General features: G+C 68.4%; 1 protein-coding gene across 3 annotated transcripts in view; it reads right to left on the reverse strand.

Annotated features, from left to right (window-relative positions):
* Positions 1-13,809, reverse strand: part of TRAF2 (TNF receptor associated factor 2) — a 429,606-nt gene that overhangs the window by 156,189 nt on the left and 259,608 nt on the right. The window lies entirely within an intron of this gene.

The following is a 13,809-nucleotide window of genomic DNA, read 5'->3' on the forward strand; positions in this document are numbered from 1 at the left end:
CAACGGACAAGGTAAGTTGATCGTCCGTTGGGGGGTGTTGTGTGATGTGTGGGTGCATGCGTGTATGTAGAGGGGGTGCGTGTGTGCATGCAGGGGTGCGTGTCTGTATGTATGTCTGTATGTATGTATGCGTGTATGTCTGAATGTGGGTGTGTGCGTATGACTGTGTGTGTGGCTGTTGGCATGTATGGTGGTGTGTGTGCGGGTATGTGTGTTGGTGGTGCCTGCGTGCGTGTCGGGTGTGAATGTGTAATGTAATGTTGGGGGTAGAGGTGGAGAGGGGGGTCCTGCCACCTTTGGGGGTGGCAGTGGTGTTGGGGGGTTTAGGGGAAGGACTCGGGTGGGGGTGGGGGAGACCCCTATCAGTGCCCTTGGAATTCCCTGGCACTGACAGTGTTCACCGCCATGGATTTCATGGCGGTTCCAAACCCCATGAAATCCATGGCGGTCAGCTGGGTCATGATACCGCCGGTGGTATTGTGATGACCGCCGGGCTGGAGACCCAGGTCTCCAGCCCAGCGGTCGTCTCCACCCTGGCGGTCGGATCGGAGAAGTGGCGGATGACCATGGCGGTAACCGCCATGGTCATGATTCCAAACATTTTACCGCCAGCCTGGGTTGTAATGAGGGCCTTTGTCTCTTAGTATTTTCTCTTTCAATACTACGGACATGTAACAACTTGCCTCTTTTTAAAAGTTGCATTCTAGTTTCGTTTTCAGGTTCCATGAAACTCCAACTATGGGTGATGTGTGGTCTAGGTCAAAATAAGAACTTAATAGTACTGTATATCAAAAGTGCTTTGTCGCAGAAATTAATAACAAAGGAAATATAGAAACCAAATGCACAAGTGAAAGGGGGCCACTATGGCGATGGGGCGCCACAGGGACAACCAGAGGGTGAATGGGTGAGGGAGGGGAGGAAGAGACAGTGGGTGGGTGGGTGGGAGAGGGGAGGTGAGGAAGAGACGGTGGGTGGGAGAGGGGAGGAAGAGACAGTGGGTGGGTGGGTGGGAGAGGGGAGGGGAGGAAGAGACAGTGGGTGGGTGGGTGGGAGAGGGGAGGGGAGGAAGAGACAGCGGGTGGGTGGGAGTGGGGAGGGGAGGAAGAGACGGTGGGTGGGTGGGGGAGGAAGAGACAGCGGGTGGGTGTGTGGGGGGAGAAGAGACAGCGGGTGGGTGGGTGGGGGGGAGAAGAGACAGCGGGTGGGTGGGTGGGGGGGGAGAAGAGACAGCGGGTGGGTGGGGGGGAGAAGAGACAGCGGGTGGGTGGGGGGGGAGAAGAGACAGCGGGTGGGTGGGTGGGTGGGGGGGGGAGAAGAGACAGCGGGTGGGTGGGTGGGTGGGGGGAGGAGAAGAGACAGCGGGTGGGTGGGGGGTGGAGAAGAGACAGCGGGTGGGTGGGTGGGGGGTGGAGAAGAGACAGCGGGTGGGTGGGTGGGGGGGGAGAAGAGACAGCGGGTGGGTGGGTGGGGGGGAGAAGAGACAGCGGGTGGGTGGGTGGGGGGGAGAAGAGACAGCGGGTGGGTGGGGGGGGGAGAAGAGACAGCGGATGGGTGGGTGAGGGGGGAGAAGAGACAGCGGATGGGTGGGTGGGGGGGGAGAAGAGACAGCGGATGGGTGGGGAGAAGAGACAGCGGGTGGGTGGGTGGGTGGGGGGAGAAGAGACAGCGGGTGGGTGGGTGGGTGGGGGGAGAAGAGACAGCGGGTGGGTGGGTGGGTGGGGGGAGAAGAGACAGCGGGTGGGTGGGTGGGGGGAGAAGAGACAGCGGGTGGGTGGGGGGGGGGAGAAGAGACAGCGGGTGGGTGGGGGGGAGAAGAGACAGCGGGTGGGTGGGTGGGGGGGAGAAGAGACAGCGGGTGGGTGGGTGGGGGGGGAGAAGAGACAGCGGGTGGGGGGGGAGAAGAGACAGCGGGTGGGGGGGGAGAAGAGACAGCAGGTGGGTGGGTGGGGGGGGAGAAGAGACAGCGGGTGGGTGGGTGGGGGGGAGAAGAGACAGCGGGTGGGTGGGTGGGGGGGGAGAAGAGACAGCGGGTGGGTGGGTGGGGGGGGAGAAGAGACAGCGGGTGGGTGGGTGGGGGGGGAGAAGAGACAGCGGGTGGGTGGGTGGGTGGGGGAGAAGAGACAGCGGGTGGGGGGTGGGTGGGGGAGAAGAGACAGCGGGTGGGTGGGTGGGTGGGGGAGAAGAGACAGCGGATGGGTGGGTGGGTGGGGGAGAAGAGACAGCGGATGGGTGGGTGGGTGGGGGAGAAGAGACAGCGGGTGGGTGGGTGGGTGGGGGAGAAGAGACAGCGGGTGGGTGGGTGGGTGGGGGAGAAGAGACAGCGGGTGGGTGGGTGGGGGAGAAGAGACAGCGGGTGGGTGGGTGGGAGGAGAAGAGACAGCGGGTGGGTGGGTGGGGAGAGGAGAAGAGACAGCGGGTGGGTGGGTGGGGGGAGGAGAAGAGACAGCGGGTGGGTGGAGAAGAGACAGTGGGTGGGTGGGGGGAGAAGAGACAGCGGGTGGGTGGGTGGGTGGGGGGAGAAGAGACAGCGGGTGGGTGGGTGGGTGGGGGGAGAAGAGACAGCGGGTGGGTGGGTGGGGGGAGAAGAGACAGCGGGTGGGTGGGTGGGTGGGGGGAGAAGAGACAGCGGGTGGGTGGGTGGGTGGGGGGAGAAAAGACAGCGGGTGGGTGGGTGTTTGGGGGGAGAAGAGACAGCGGGTGGGTGGGTGGGTGGGGGGAGAAGAGACAGCGGGTGGGTGGGTGGGTGGGGGGAGAAGAGACAGCGGGTGGGTGGGTGGGTGGGGGGAGAAGAGACAGCGTGTGGGTGGGTGGGTGGGGGGAGAAGAGACAGCGTGTGGGTGGGTGGGTGGGGGGAGAAGAGACAGCGGGTGGGTGGGTGGGTGGGGGGAGAAGAGACAGCGGGTGGGTGGGTGGGGGGAGAAGAGACAGCGGGTGGGTGGGTGGGGGGGAGAAGAGACAGCGGGTGGGTGGGTGGGGGGGAGAAGAGACAGCGGGTGGGTGGGTGGGGGGGAGAAGAGACAGCGGGTGGGTGGGTGGGGGGGGAGAAGAGACAGCGGGTGGGTGGGTGGGGGGGGAGAAGAGACAGCGGGTGGGTGGGTGGGTGGGGGGGGGGGAGAAGAGACAGCGGGTGGGTGGGTGGGTGGGGGGGGAGAAGAGACAGCGGGTGGGTGGGTGGGTGGGGGGGAGAAGAGACAGCGGGTGGGTGGGTGGGGGGGAGAAGAGACAGCGGGTGGGTGGGTGGGGGGGAGAAGAGACAGCGGGTGGGTGGGTGGGGGGGGGGAGAAGAGACAGCGGGTGGGTGGGTGGGGGGGGGAGAAGAGACAGCGGGTGGGTGGGTGGGTGGGGGAGAAGAGACAGCGGGTGGGTGGGTGGGTGGGGGAGAAGAGACAGCGGGTGGGTGGGTGGGTGGGGGAGAAGAGACAGCGGGTGGGTGGGTGGGTGGGGGAGAAGAGACAGCGGGTGGGTGGGGGAGAAGAGACAGCGGGTGGGTGGGTGGGTGGGGGAGAAGAGACAGCGGGTGGGTGGGTGGGTGGGGGAGAAGAGACAGCGGGTGGGTGGGTGGGGGAGAAGAGACAGCGGGTGGGTGGGTGGGTGGGGGGGAGAAGAGACAGCGGGTGGGTGGGTGGGGGGGGGAGAAGAGACAGCGGGTGGGTGGGTGGGTGGGGGGGGAGAAGAGACAGCGGGTGGGTGGGTGGGTGGGGGGGAGAAGAGACAGCGGGTGGGTGGGTGGGGGGGGAGAAGAGACAGCGGGTGGGTGGGTGGGGGGGGAGAAGAGACAGCGGGTGGGTGGGTGGGGGGGGAGAAGAGACAGCGGGTGGGTGGGGGGGGAGAAGAGACAGCGGGTGGGTGGGGGGGGGGAGAAGAGACAGCGGGTGGGTGGGTGGGGGGGAGAAGAGACAGCGGGTGGATGGGGGGAGAAGAGACAGCGGGTGGGTGGGGGGAGAAGAGACAGCGGGTGGGTGGGTGGGGGGAGAAGAGACAGCGGGTGGGTGGGGGAGAAGAGACAGCGGGTGGGTGGGTGGGGGAGAAGAGACGGTGGGTGGGTGGGGGGAGAAGAGACAGCGGGAGGGTGGGTGGGGGGAGAAGAGACAGCGGGTGGGTGGGTGGGAGGAGAAGAGACAGCGGGTGGGTGGGTGGGTGGGGAGAGGAGAAGAGACAGCGGGTGGGTGGGTGGGTGGGGGGAGGAGAAGAGACAGCGGGTGGGTGGGTGGGTGGGAGGAGAAGAGACAGCGGGTGGGTGGGTGGGTGGGGGGAGAAGAGACAGCGGGTGGGTGGGGAGAAGAGACAGCGGGTGGGTGGGTGGGGAGAAGAGACAGCGGGTGGGTGGGTGGGGGTGGAGAAGAGACAGCGGGTGGGTGGGTGGATGGGGAGAAGAGACAGCGGGTCGAGAAGAGACAGCGGGTGGGTGGGTGGGGGGAGAAGAGACAGCGGGTGGGTGGGTGGGGGGAGAAGAGACAGCGGGTGGGTGGGTGGGGGAGAAGAGACAGCGGGTGGGTGGGTGGGGGGAGAAGAGACAGCGGGTGGGTGGGTGGGGGGAGAAGAGACAGCGGGTGGGTGGGTGGGGGAAGAAGAGACAGCGGGTTTGGAGAAGAGACAGCAGGTGGGTGGGTGGGTGGGGGAGAAGAGACAGCGGGTGGGTGGGGGGAGAAGAGACAGCGGGTGGGTGGGGGGAGAAGAGACAGCGGGTGGGTGGGTGGGTGGGGGGAGAAGAGACAGCGGGTGGGTGGGGGGAGAAGAGACAGCGGGTGGGTGGGTGGGGGGAGAAGAGACAGCGGGTGGGTGGGTGGGTGGGGGGAGAAGAGACAGCGGGTGGGTGGGTGGGTGGGGGGAGAAGAGACAGCGGGTGGGTGGGTGGGGGGGAGAAGAGACAGCGGGTGGGTGGGGGGAGAAGAGACAGCGGGTGGGTGGGTCGGGGGGAGAAGAGACAGCGGGTGGGTGGGTGGGGGGAGAAGAGACAGCGGGTGGGTGGGGGGAGAAGAGACAGCGGGTGGGTGGGTGGGTGGGGGGAGAAGAGACAGCGGGTGGGTGGGTGGGTGGGGGGAGAAGAGACAGCGGGTGGGTGGGTGGGTGGGGGGAGAAGAGACAGCGGGTGGGTGGGGGGGAGAAGAGACGGTGGGTGGGGGGAGAAGAGACAGCGGGTGGGTGGGTGGGGGGGAGAAGAGACAGCGGGTGGGTGGGTGGGTGGGGGGAGAAGAGACAGCGGGTGGGTGGGTGGGTGGGGGGAGAAGAGACAGCGGGTGGGTGGGTGGGTGGGGGGAGAAGAGACAGCGGGTGGGTGGGTGGGTGGGGGGAGAAGAGACAGCGGGTGGGTGGGTGGGTGGGGGGAGAAGAGACAGCGGGTGGGTGGGTGGGGGGAGAAGAGACAGCGGGTGGGTGGGGGGAGAAGAGACAGCGGGTGGGTGGGTGGGTGGGGGGAGAAGAGACAGCGGGTGGGTGGGTGGGTGGGGGGAGAAGAGACAGCGGGTGGGTGGGTGGGTGGGGGGAGAAGAGACAGCGGGTGGGTGGGTTGGGGGGAGAAAAAACGTTGGGTGGGTGGGGGGAGAAGAGACAGCTTGGGGGGAGAAGAGAAGAGACAGCGGGTGGGTGGGGGGAGAAGAGACAGCGGGTGGGTGGGTGGAGAAGAGACAGCGGGTGGGTGGGGGGAGAAGAGACAGCGGGTGGGTGGGGGGAGAAGAGAGCGGGTGGGTGGGTGGGTGGGGGGAGAAGAGACAGCGGGTAGGTGGGGGGAGAAGAGACAGCGGGTGGGTGGGTGTGGGGGGAGAAGAGACAGCGGGTGGGTGGGTGGGGGGGAGAAGAGACAGCGGGTGGGTGGGTGGGGGGGAGAAGAGACAGCGGGTGGGTGGGTGGGTGGGGGGGGAGAAGAGACAGCGGGTGGGTGGGTGGGGGGGGAGAAGAGACAGCGGGTGGGTGGGTGGGGGGGGAGAAGAGACAGCTGGTGGGTGGGTGGGGGGGGAGAAGAGACAGCTGGTGGGTGGGTGGGGGGGGAGAAGAGACAGCTGGTGGGTGGGTGGGTGGGGGGGGAGAAGAGACAGCTGGTGGGTGGGTGGGTGGGGGGGGAGAAGAGACAGCGGGTGGGTGGGTGGGTGGGGGGGGAGAAGAGACAGCGGGTGGGTGGGTGGGTGGGGGGAGAAGAGACAGCGGGTGGGTGGGTGGGTGGGGGGGGAGAAGAGACAGCGGGTGGGTGGGTGGGGGGGGAGAAGAGACAGCGGGTGGGTGGGTGGGTGGGGGGGGAGAAGAGACAGCGGGTGGGTGGGTGGGTGGGGGGGGAGAAGAGACAGCGGGTGGGTGGGTGGGGGGGAGAAGAGACAGCGGGTGGGTGGGTGGGGGGGAGAAGAGACAGCGGGTGGGTGGGTGGGTGGGGAGAAGAGACAGCGGGTGGGTGGGTGGGTGGGGAGAAGAGACAGCGGGTGGGTGGGTGGGTGGGGAGAAGAGACAGCGGGTGGGTGGGTGGGGGGGGAGAAGAGACAGCGGGTGGGTGGGTGGGGGGGGAGAAGAGACAGCGGGTGGGTGGGTGGGGGGGGAGAAGAGACAGCGGGTGGGTGGGTGGGGGGGGAGAAGAGACAGCGGGTGGGTGGGTGGGGGGGGAGAAGAGACAGCGGGTGGGTGGGTGGGGGGGAGAAGAGACAGCGGGTGGGTGGGTGGGTGGGGGGGAGAAGAGACAGCGGGTGGGTGGGTGGGTGGGGGGGAGAAGTGACAGCGGGTGGGTGGGTGGGTGGGGGGGAGAAGTGACAGCGGGTGGGTGGGTGGGTGGGGGGGAGAAGAGACGGCGGGTGGGTGGGTGGGTGGGGGGGAGAAGAGACAGCGGGTGGGTGGGTGGGGGGGAGAAGAGACAGCGGGGGGGAGAAGAGACAGCGGGTGGGTGGGTGGGGGGGAGAAGAGACAGCGGGTGGGTGGGTGGGTGGGGGGGAGAAGAGACAGCGGGTGGGTGGGTGGGGGGGGAGAAGAGACAGCGGGTGGGTGGGTGGGGGGGGAGAAGAGACAGCGGGTGGGTGGGTAGTTTGGGGGGGAGAAGAGACAGCGGGTGGGTGGGTAGTTTGGGGGGGAGAAGAGACAGCGGGTGGGTGGGTGGGGGGGGAGAAGAGACAGCGGGTGGGTGGGTAGTTTGGGGGGGAGAAGAGACAGCGGGTGGGTGGGTGGGGGGGAGAAGAGACAGCGGGTGGGTGGGTGGGGGGGAGAAGAGACAGCGGGTGGGTGGGTGGGGGGAGAAGAGACAGCGGGTGGGTGGGTGGGTGGGGGGAGAAGAGACAGCGGGTGGGTGGGGGGAGAAGAGACAGCGGGTGGGTGGGTGGGTCGGGGGGAGAAGAGACAGCGGGTGGGTGGGTGGGGGGAGAAGAGACAGCGGGTGGGTGGGGGGAGAAGAGACAGCGGGTGGGTGGGTGGGTGGGGGGAGAAGAGACAGCGGGTGGGTGGGTGGGTGGGGGGAGAAGAGACAGCAGGTGGGTGGGTGGGTGGGGGGAGAAGAGACAGCAGGTGGGTGGGTGGGTGGGGGGAGAAGAGACAGCGGGTGTGTGGGGGGGAGAAGAGACAGCGGGTGGGTGGGTGGGGGGGAGAAGAGACAGCGGGTGGGTGGGTGGGTGGGGGGGAGAAGAGACAGCGGGTGGGTGGGTGGGTGGGGGGGAGAAGAGACAGCGGGTGGGTGGGTGGGTGGGGGGGAGAAGAGACAGCGGGTGGGTGGGGGGGAGAAGAGACAGCGGGTGGGTGGGTGGGTGGGGGGGAGAAGAGACAGCGGGTGGGTGGGTGGGGGGAGAAGAGACAGCGGGTGGGTGGGTGGGGGGAGAAGAGACAGCGGGTGGGTGGGTGGGTGGGGGGAGAAGAGACAGCGGGTGGGTGGGTGGGGGGGAGAAAAAACGTTGGGTGGGTGGGGGGAGAAGAGACAGCTTGGGGGGAGAAGAGAAGAGACAGCGGGTGGGTGGGGGGAGAAGAGACAGCGGGTGGGTGGGGGGAGAAGAGAGCGGGTGGGTGGGTGGGTGGGTGGGGGGAGAAGAGACAGCGGGTAGGTGGGGGGAGAAGAGACAGCGGGTGGGTGGGTGTGGGGGGAGAAGAGACAGCGGGTGGGTGGGTGGGGGGGGAGAAGAGACAGCGGGTGGGTGGGTGGGGGGGGGGGAGAAGAGACAGCGGGTGGGTGGGTGGGTGGGGGGAGAAGAGACAGCGGGTGGGTGGGTGGGGGGGGGGGAGAAGAGACAGCGGGTGGGTGGGTGGGTGGGGGGAGAAGAGACAGCGGGTGGGTGGGTGGGTGGGGGGAGAAGAGACAGCGGGTGGGTGGGTGGGGGGGGAGAAGAGACAGCGGGTGGGTGGGTGGGGGGGGAGAAGAGACAGCGGGTGGGTGGGTGGGTGGGGAGAAGAGACAGCGGGTGGGTGGGTGGGTGGGGAGAAGAGACAGCGGGTGGGTGGGTGGGGGGGGAGAAGAGACAGCGGGTGGGTGGGTGGGTGGGGGGGAGAAGAGACAGCGGGTGGGTGGGTGGGTGGGGGGGAGAAGAGACAGCGGGTGGGTGGGTGGGTGGGGGGGAGAAGAGACAGCGGGTGGGTGGGGGGGAGAAGAGACAGCGGGTGGGTGGGTGGGGGGGAGAAGAGACAGCGGGTGGGTGGGTGGGGGGGGAGAAGAGACAGCGGGTGGGTGGGTGGGTGGGAGAAGAGACAGCGGGTGGGTGGGTGGGGGGAGAAGAGACAGCGGGTGGGTGGGTGGGGGGGAGAAGAGACAGCGGGTGGGTGGGGGGGAGAAGAGACAGCGGGTGGGTGGGTGGGAGAAGAGACAGCGGGTGGGTGGGTGGGGGGGAGAAGAGACAGCGGGTGGGTGGGTGGGGGGGAGAAGAGACAGCGGGTGGGTGGGTGGGGGGGAGAAGAGACGGCGGGTGGGTGGGTGGGGGGGAGAAGAGACGGTGGGTGGGTGGGTGGGGGGGAGAAGAGACGGTGGGTGGGTGGGTGGGGGGGAGAAGAGACAGCGGGTGGGTGGGTGGGTGGGGGGGAGAAGAGACGGCGGGTGGGTGGGTGGGGGGGAGAAGAGACGGCGGGTGGGTGGGTGGGGGGGAGAAGAGAGGGCGGGTGGGTGGGTGGGGGGGAGAAGAGACAGCGGGTGGGTGGGTGGGGGGGGAGAAGAGACAGCGGGGGGGAGAAGAGACGGTGGGTGGGTGGGTGGGGGGGGAGAAGAGACGGTGGGTGGGTGGGTGGGGGGGGAGAAGAGACGGTGGGTGGGTGGGTGGGGGGGGAGAAGAGACAGCGGGTGGGTGGGTGGGTGGGGGGGGAGAAGAGACAGCGGGTGGGTGGGTGGGTGGGGGGGAGAAGAGACAGCGGGTGGGTGGGTGGGTGGGGGGGGGGGAGAAGAGACAGCGGGTGGGTGGGTGGGTGGGGGGGGGGGGGAGAAGAGACAGCGGGTGGGTGGGGGGGAGAAGAGACAGCGGGTGGGTGGGTAGTTTGGGGGGGAGAAGAGACAGCGGGTGGGTGGGTGGGGGGGGGAGAAGAGACAGCGGGTGGGTGGGTGGGGGGGGAGAAGAGACAGCGGGTGGGTGGGTAGTTTGGGGGGGAGAAGAGACAGCGGGTGGGTGGGTGGGGGGGAGAAGAGACAGCGGGTGGGTGGGTGGGTGGGGGAGAAGAGACAGCGGGTGGGTGGGTGGGGGAGAAGAGACAGCGGGTGGGTGGGTGGGGGAGAAGAGACAGCGGGTGGGTGGGTGGGGGGGGGAGAAGAGACAGCGGGTGGGTGGGTGGGGGGGGAGAAGAGACAGCGGGTGGGTGGGTGGGGGGGGAGAAGAGACAGCGGGTGGGTGGGTGGGGGGGGAGAAGAGACAGCGGGTGGGTGGGTGGGGGGGGAGAAGAGACAGCGGGTGGGTGGGTGGGGGGGGAGAAGAGACAGCGGGTGGGTGGGTGGGGGGGGAGAAGAGACAGCGGGTGGGTGGGTGGGGGGGAGAAGAGACAGCTGGGGGAGAAGAGACAGCGGGTGGGTGGGTGGGTGGGGGGGAGAAGAGACAGCGGGTGGGTGGGTGGGTGGGGGGGAGAAGAGACAGCGGGTGGGTGGGTGGGTGGGGGGGGGGAGAAGAGACAGCGGGTGGGTGGGTGGGTGGGGGGGGGGAGAAGAGACAGCGGGTGGGTGGGTGGGTGGGGGGGAGAAGAGACAGCGGGTGGGTGGGTGGGTGGGGGGGAGAAGAGACAGCGGGTGGGTGGGTGGGTGGGGGGGAGAAGAGACAGCGGGTGGGTGGGTGGGGGGGAGAAGAGACAGCGGGTGGGTGGGGGGAGAAGAGACAGCGGGTGGGTGGGGGGGAGAAGAGACAGCGGGTGGGTGGGTGGGTGGGGGGGGGAGAAGAGACAGCGGGTGGGTGGGTGGGTGGGGGGGGGAGAAGAGACAGCGGGTGGGTGGGGGGGAGAAGAGACAGCGGGTGGGTGGGTGGGGGGGGAGAAGAGACAGCGGGTGGGTGGGTGGGGGGGGAGAAGAGACAGCGGGTGGGTGGGTGGGGGGGGGAGAAGAGACAGCGTGGGGGGAGAAGAGACAGCGGGTGGGTGGGTGGGGGGGGGAGAAGAGACAGCGGGGGGAGAAGAGACAGCGGGTGGGTGGGTGGGGGGGGGGAGAAGAGACAGCGGGTGGGTGGGTGGGGGGGGAGAAGAGACAGCGGGTGGGTGGGTGGGGGGGGAGAAGAGACAGCGGGTGGGTGGGTGGGGGGGGGAGGGAGAAGAGACAGCGGGTGGGTGGGTGGGTGGGGGGGGAGAAGAGACAGCGGGTGGGTGGGTGGGGGGGGAGAAGAGACAGCGGGTGGGTGGGTGGGTGGGGGGGAGAAGAGACAGCGGGTGGGTGGGTGGGTGGGGGGGAGAAGAGACAGCGGGTGGGTGGGTGGGTGGGGGGGAGAAGAGACAGCGGGTGGGTGGGTGGGGGGAGAAGAGACAGCGGGTGGGTGGGTGGGGGGAGAAGAGACAGCGGGTGGGTGGGTGGGGGGAGAAGAGACAGCGGGTGGGTGGGTGGGGGGGAGAAGAGACAGCGGGTGGGTGGGTGGGGGGGGGAGAAGAGACAGCGGGTGGGTGGGTGGGGGGGGGAGAAGAGACAGCGGGTGGGTGGGTGGGGGGGGGGAGAAGAGACAGCGGGTGGGTGGGTGGGTGGGGGGGAGAAGAGACAGCGGGTGGGTGGGTGGGTGGGGGGGAGAAGAGACAGCGGGTGGGTGGGTGGGTGGGGGGGAGAAGAGACAGCGGGTGGGTGGGTGGGTGGGGGGGAGAAGAGACAGCGGGTGGGTGGGTGGGTGGGGGGGGAGAAGAGACAGCGGGTGGGTGGGTGGGGGGGGAGAAGAGACAGCGGGTGGGTGGGTGGGTGGGGGGGGAGAAGAGACAGCGGGTGGGTGGGTGGGTGGGGGGGGAGAAGAGACAGCGGGTGGGTGGGTGGGTGGGGGGGGAGAAGAGACAGCGGGTGGGTGGGTGGGGGGGAGAAGAGACAGCGGGTGGGTGGGTGGGGGGGAGAAGAGACAGCGGGTGGGTGGGTGGGGGGGAGAAGAGACAGCGGGTGGGTGGGTGGGGGGGAGAAGAGACAGCGGGTGGGTGGGTGGGTGGGAGAAGAGACAGCGGGTGGGTGGGGGGGAGAAGAGACAGCGGGTGGGTGGGTGGGAGAAGAGACAGCGGGTGGGTGGGTGGGTGGGAGAAGAGACAGCGGGTGGGTGGGTGGGGGAGAAGAGACAGCGGGTGGGTGGGTGGGTGGGTGGGTGGGAGAAGAGACAGCGGGTGGGTGGGTGGGTGGGAGAAGAGACAGCGGGTGGGTGGGTGGGGGGGAGAAGAGACAGCAGATGGGTGGGTGGGGGGGAGAAGAGACAGCAGATGGGTGGGTGGGTGGGGGGAGAAGAGACAGCAGATGGGTGGGTGGGTGGGGGGAGAAGAGACAGCAGGTGGGTGGGGGGAGAAGAGACAGCAGGTGGGTGGGTGGGTGGGGGGAGAAGAGACAGCAGGTGGGTGGGTGGGGGGGAGAAGAGACAGCAGATGGGTGGGTGGGTGGGGGGGAGAAGAGACAGCAGATGGGTGGGTGGGTGGGGGGGAGAAGAGACAGCAGATGGGTGGGTGGGTGGGGGGAGAAGAGACAGCAGATGGGTGGGTGGGTGGGGGGAGAAGAGACAGCAGATGGGTGGGTGGGTGGGGGGAGAAGAGACAGCAGATGGGTGGGTGGGGGGGAGAAGAGACAGCAGATGGGTGGGTGGGGGGGAGAAGAGACAGCAGATGGGTGGGTGGGTGGGGGGAGAAGAGACAGCAGATGGGTGGGTGGGTGGGGGGAGAAGAGACAGCAGATGGGTGGGTGGGTGGGGGGAGAAGAGACAGCAGATGGGTGGGTGGGTGGGGGGAGAAGAGACAGCAGGTGGGTGGGTGGGTGGGGGGAGAAGAGACAGCAGGTGGGTGGGTGGGTGGGGGGAGAAGAGACAGCAGGTGGGTGGGTGGGTGGGGGGAGAAGAGACAGCAGGTGGGTGGGTGGGGGGAGAAGAGACAGCAGGTGGGTGGGTGGGTGGGGGGAGAAGAGACAGCAGGTGGGTGGGTGGGTGGGGGGAGAAGAGACAGCAGGTGGGTGGGTGGGTGGGGGGAGAAGAGACAGCAGGTGGGTGGGTGGGTGGGGGGAGAAGAGACAGCAGGTGGGTGGGTGGGTGGGGGGAGAAGAGACAGCAGGTGGGTGGGTGGGTGGGGGGAGAAGAGACAGCAGGTGGGTGGGTGGGTGGGGGGAGAAGAGACAGCAGGTGGGTGGGTGGGTGGGGGGAGAAGAGACAGCAGGTGGGTGGGTGGGTGGGGGGAGAAGAGACAGCAGGTGGGTGGGTGGGTGGGGGGAGAAGAGACAGCAGGTGGGTGGGTGGGTGGGGGGAGAAGAGACAGCAGGTGGGTGGGTGGGTGGGGGGAGAAGAGACAGCAGGTGGGTGGGTGGGTGGGGGGAGAAGAGACAGCAGGTGGGTGGGTGGGGGGAGAAGAGACAGCAGGTGGGTGGGTGGGGGGAGAAGAGACAGCAGATGGGTGGGTGGGTGGGGGGAGAAGAGACAGCAGATGGGTGGGTGGGTGGGGGGAGAAGAGACAGCAGATGGGTGGGTGGGTGGGGGGAGAAGAGACAGCAGATGGGTGGGTGGGTGGGGAGAAGAGACAGCAGATGGGTGGGTGGGTGGGGAGAAGAGACAGCAGATGGGTGGGTGGGTGGGGGGAGAAGAGACAGCAGATGGGTGGGTGGGTGGGGGGAGAAGAGACAGCAGGTGGGTGGGTGGGTGGGGGGAGAAGAGACAGCAGGTGGGTGGGTGGGTGGGGGGAGAAGAGACAGCAGGTGGGTGGGTGGGTGGGGGGAGAAGAGACAGCAGGTGGGTGGGTGGGTGGGGGGAGAAGAGACAGCAGGTGGGTGGGTGGGGGGAGAAGAGACAGCGGGTGGGTGGGTGGGTGGGGGGGAGAAGAGACAGCAGATGGGTGGGTGGGTGGGGGGAGAAGAGACAGCAGATGGGTGGGTGGGTGGGGGGAGAAGAGACAGCAGATGGGTGGGTGGGTGGGGGGAGAAGAGACAGCAGATGGGTGGGTGGGTGGGGGGAGAAGAGACAGCAGATGGGTGGGTGGGTGGGGGGAGAAGAGACAGCAGATGGGTGGGTGGGTGGGGGGAGAAGAGACAGCAGATGGGTGGGTGGGTGGGGGGAGAAGAGACAGCAGATGGGTGGGTGGGTGGGTGGAGAAGAGACAGCAGATGGGTGGGTGGGTGGGGGGAGAAGAGACAGCAGATGGGTGGGTGGGTGGGGGGAGAAGAGACAGCAGATGGGTGGGTGGGTGGGGGGAGAAGAGACAGCAGATGGGTGGGTGGGGGGAGAAGAGACAGCAGATGGGTGGGTGGGTGGGGGGAGAAGAGAC

Source organism: Pleurodeles waltl, chromosome 6 (assembly GCF_031143425.1).
Source record: "Pleurodeles waltl isolate 20211129_DDA chromosome 6, aPleWal1.hap1.20221129, whole genome shotgun sequence".
NCBI classification, from domain to species: domain Eukaryota; kingdom Metazoa; phylum Chordata; class Amphibia; order Caudata; family Salamandridae; genus Pleurodeles; species Pleurodeles waltl.